Raw genomic sequence first — 5,172 nt, 5'->3', positions numbered from 1 at the left:
CTAATTCTATGAAGTATATACCTAACCAATGTATAACCTTTTAATTCCGAATAACTAATTTTGTGTTAAAATAAAATTTTGTTAGGAGACATAACAGATAGAAACGACATTTTGGCTGACCCTTACCGACTAGTCCTGCAGCTGAACATTGGAGAGAACAAATGATTTCATAATTGTTTTCTATTTTTATATTTGATTGGTGTTATTAAAGTTAAATTTTTAAGGATAGTTCTAACGGTTAACAATAGATTTTTTTTTTAATTGTAAATACATAAAGAAGAGAGATAAAATACGGAGATAAAAATTCATGTTATTGCCTCGTTGGTGAATACTATATCATATCATCATTACCATTTTGTAAAAAATGTGTTTGTAAGATTTTTGTATTTTTTTTTTTTTTAGAAAAACATGTTAATTAAGTGAATATGTTGACACTTGGTGCTTAAGTGACTGCTAAGTGCTAACTCATTAACCGTTCATTGCATGTCTACACTCACAGCTTTTATAAACCCACCCACATTCACATTTAATTTCACTTATATTTATTTACTTCAAATATCCAAATTCACACACAATTTCGTCACATCAAATTTACAATCAAACACACTTAACCAAAAAGGGCTCAGATCAAGATCAAGATTTAAAAATGTTAGCTAATTCAGTAATTGAAATTGCAGATGCAGTCACCGTAGAACAGAAGAAAGCTGCTGGAAATAAAGTGATCAAGAAAAATATACACATGAGAGGTGAGATTAAAGTAAGGATTTTTAAGATGTTTTTCAATTCAATTATAGATTTAGCAAATTGGGTTGCCGATAACAAATGCGTAACTCCTCCGGCGACTGCAATTCCGGTGAAAACGGTGGAGTTGAATTCGGGAGGTGAAAAAGGTAACATTTTGATAATGGAAATCAAGATTTTGAAAACGAACGGTAGATCGATCATCGAGTTATTGGATACCGATGGCAACGGTGAGCTGTGAGCATATTCCGATTGCTGGAAGTTTCTCGGTGGAGTTGGCGTCATAGAGCCGAAAGGGAAAGATGTCTCGTCGAAGGTGACATCGCCAGACAGAATGATTTTATTTGTAGTTAAGTCAAGGCAGCGGTAGCCCCGATGGTTTGATGGATAGCCGAGAAAGATGCAGGGAGTGGAGCGAGGCGCGAGTTTATTTGTGGTGTTAAGGTGGGGATAGCAAAGGCATTCGAAGACGCGAAGATTGGTGTACGTGGGTTTTTGTTGGTAGAGACAGGTATGTGGTATTTCATGATTAATGGCGGAAGAGGGGAGAATATTAAGAATATGAGAAGCCATGTGGAGAGCTTCCACCCAATAGATTGGTGGAAGATGAGCTTGAAAGAGAAGAGTGCGGATGAGGTTATTAATGGTGCGGAGCATGCGTTCGGACTTTTCGTTTTGTTGAGATGTGTGAGGACAAGGGAATCGGAATTGAATTCCGTGGGTTTGTAGGAGTTGATGGAAGGCGGTGTTATCGAATTCGCCGCCGTTGTCACATTGAAATGCTTTTATCTCTTATTTAAATTGGGTTTGAACAAAGGTGCGGAATTGGATAAATTTACTTAGTGCTTCGGATTTATTTCGTAACGGAAAAACTTATACATAATGTGTGTAATGATCAAGAAAAATAATATAATATTTCAAACCACTAATGCTAGAAACATGAGAAGTCTATAAATCAGAATGAATAATATCAAAAGGCACAGCAACATTAGTGCTAGAAACAGAAAAAGGAAGTCGAACATGTTTGCCAAGTTGACAAGCATGACACAAAACAGAAGTGATGATGTAGCGTGAGGGTACGAAATAGTATTATTTTTACTAGGAAATACTACAAAATATGACACAAGTTTTATTAATTTACGGATGGGATATACCTAAACCTTGCTACAACACTATAGGCAGTGTACCTAATCGTAGAGTAGTGTAGTTTTTAGTAAGTCCGGTTCGTTCCACAGGGAGCTGGTGATACTTACTATATTTTTAACTATATTTATACAAAATATATATAATTATATAAGTAGTAATATTATTATAAAAGGGGGGTTTTTACCGTTTAATGACCGGTTTGTCGATTTTATATTTTTAAGCGTAAAGATAAATGACAATAATTAAAGTGCGTAAAATAAATAAATGACGATAAATAAAATAACAATAAATAAAATTGCGAGTAATAAAATGACAGTAAATAAAGATACGATGAGAAATATAATAAAAGGATTATGCTTATTTAAACTTCCGTAATCATGATGTTTGACGTTTTGATTTTAATTAATTGTTACTCGGGTTAATTGTCCTTTGTCATGGTTTATTTGATACCTATCTGGTTTTTATCCATAATAGTTCATCGGTCATAAATATAAAGTGCGAGTGTCCTCGTCAAATTACCCTTATACCCGAAGTCAAATATTCCAACTAATTAAGGATTTAAACTGTGACGCAGTTATCACTTCTGTCAACAATTACACCAGTTATCACTGTATGTAATCTACCCCTGTTTTGATTAGATATGAATATTAATTTACCCACTTGATCAGTTTGAATAATCAATTACCCAACCCGAATAATTAATTAAATGATCACTAAATAGGACAACCATAATCATTATTAATTATTAGGATAATTAATTTGAAGATAGGTTCGACAGACTCCAATGAGTTGTCACTCAATTAGACAATACCCCCCATCTATTAATAGTCAATAGTCCAATTTCCACAAGTGTCGGTCTTTTGCCCAAACCTTAATTATGGTACAAAGCCCAATTACCCAATTTTAGTAATTAGCCCAACATCATGATTACTTCGTTTTAAATAAGCATAATAATAACTTAGCTACGAGACATTAATATAAAAAGGTTGAACATAACTTACAATGATTAAAAATAGCGTAGCGTTACACGGACAGAATTTCGACTTACACACTCAAACGATCTCTATCATAAATCTTATTATTATCATAATTTAAAATTAAAATTAAGATTATTGTTATATCTTATTACATTAACATTATGATAGAGATTTTTAGATATTGATATTGATAATAGATTTTTAGGATAGAAAAAGGGATGATTTTAAAATGATCGATAATCATCGCCTTTTATAGGTAAAATATGAAATTGAATTTTCATTTACGACCCCTGAACTATGCTAAATTAACAACTTTTTATTATTTAATATTATTCTTATTATGAATTATTTAAATATTATATTTTATTCTTGTGCATAGTTGACTCGTAATTTTTACACCGTTGCGTCGAGCGTTGAGAGTTGACTCATGTCCCGGTTCCGGATTTTCGAACGTCCTTGCGTACTATTTTATATCGTGTACTTTGCGTTTTGTAACTTGTACTCTTGTCATTTTTAGACGTTCTTCATCAATAATTTGAACCTTTTTAATTGTATCTTGTACTTTTGAGCTTTTAGGACCTTTTTGTCTTCAATTTGTCGAATCTGCCTTTTGTCTTCGCACTTATTTAATATAAACGAATATCACTTGAAAATGGAACAATTGCAACTAAAATCTTGTCTTTCTTGGGAGATAATGCTATGAAATATATGTTCCTTTTTAGCCTTATCAAGAAGACTTAGTTTTATTACAAATAAGTTTGCCAAAAACATCATGCCCTGGATGACCAAGACGCTGATGCCAGGTAACTGGACTAATAGTGAGTGCATGCTGATTAGATGGTGAAGGGACAAGGTAGAGATCCCCGGTGCTATCACAACGGAGAAGAAGACAACGCGTCAAATAATCCTTCACAGAAAATCCAAAAGGATCGAATGCAACAGAGACAATGTTATCACGAGTAAATTGACGAACATAAATGAGATTTTTTTACTATGTTTGGGGTAACAAGAACATTATGTAAGTGCAAGGGTTTGTGAACATTAGGTATCAAGCTATGACCGGTGTTGGTAACGGGAATAGTGTTCCCGTTACCTACGACGACTGACGGATATTTGCAATTATTAAAAATAGTACTAAGATTATTAGTGCAAGAGGTAAGATGAGTGGACGCACCAGTATCCATGTGCCATCCAGCTTTCTCGTAATCCTGAAGAGACATTGCGTTAAACGCACTAGGAAGTGTGGTCTCCAGAGTTTGCGACTGTGGATCAACCGTGAATGAACCCGTGGTCGGGTGAGCGGTCGTGTAATAACAACCGATGGATATATGAGTTGCAATCAATCAGATGCTATTTGGTGGGTTTATCTTTGTGATTTTGGGGTTTGGAAGACAGATTAGGGTTTAATGGTTTCATCGTTTGCCACTTTCATAAATCCGTTCTGTTTCTTCGATTGCGTATTCATGACGTCGACGGGAATCTTTCCAGCGTGTTTCATTGACAGAGAAAAAGGTGCTAACTCATTTGTGTTTTGCTTTGTTTTTATTTTATTATTATTATTGCTGTAATTTTAGGTGTTATTGATTGAGTTATGATCTGTTTGTATGTTGTGTTCCGATTGCCGATTGTTTGGATCAAAATCTTTCGCAAGCAGTGCCTCTGTTTATTTCTTTGTGCATCTGGCGATTTGATTTGTATCTGTAAGTAGTTTTGATTCTTAAATTTGTTCTTCATTGTGTGTTTGTCAATGTTTATTTGTTTCGAAAAACCAGCAGAACTCCAATAACAAATTATAAATGGCAATCGTACTATGAATAGTTTACAACATTTTTGAATTTATATTAAATTTTGAACTATTATAGAAATTAAACTTTAGAACCGAATTATGCAGAATTTTTAACCAGGTATGTACAACTTATTTAACCAGGTATGTATAATTGGTCTAAAATATTTTGAAGTTCTTCAAGATAAAGACTTTTTTGTTGTGAGATTAAAGTTCCCCTGAATCTGAGACTATTTTTCTAATAGGTGAAATCAATTGAGATAAGGCATATTCAAACAGAAAAACGTTTGCAGGTCCAGTGGGCTGTCCAAATAATTGTCCACCATAGTAATTGGGCTGAAAGTGTTGAGCCATTTGATATTGAGCTATAAGTTGGGCTTGAGAATTAATAATATTTAGCAACTGTGTACGCGACATTGAAGTAAGGTTTTGATTGTTTGTACCGTCTAACATGATGACAAAATAATAGAGCGTAAAAACAAAGAAATAAATATATATGGGTCTATATGAACACAAATTAGTGGT

At 33.7% G+C, this 5,172-nt stretch overlaps 1 long non-coding RNA gene across 1 annotated transcript; it reads left to right on the top strand.

Annotated features, from left to right (window-relative positions):
* The first annotated feature begins 4,183 nt into the window (after nucleotides 1–4,183).
* LOC139898990 (uncharacterized) lies at nucleotides 4,184–4,926 on the top strand. The gene is made up of 4 exons (XR_011777243.1): nucleotides 4,184–4,376; nucleotides 4,519–4,564; nucleotides 4,756–4,791; nucleotides 4,893–4,926. It is a non-coding gene; the product is annotated as an uncharacterized lncRNA (long non-coding RNA).
* The last annotated feature ends 246 nt before the right edge of the window (nucleotides 4,927–5,172 follow it).

Source organism: Rutidosis leptorrhynchoides, chromosome 3 (assembly GCF_046630445.1).
Source record: "Rutidosis leptorrhynchoides isolate AG116_Rl617_1_P2 chromosome 3, CSIRO_AGI_Rlap_v1, whole genome shotgun sequence".
NCBI lineage: Eukaryota > Viridiplantae > Streptophyta > Magnoliopsida > Asterales > Asteraceae > Rutidosis > Rutidosis leptorrhynchoides.
The sequence above is the reverse complement of the archived record's forward strand: the minus strand, read 5'-3'. Positions and strand labels throughout refer to the sequence as shown.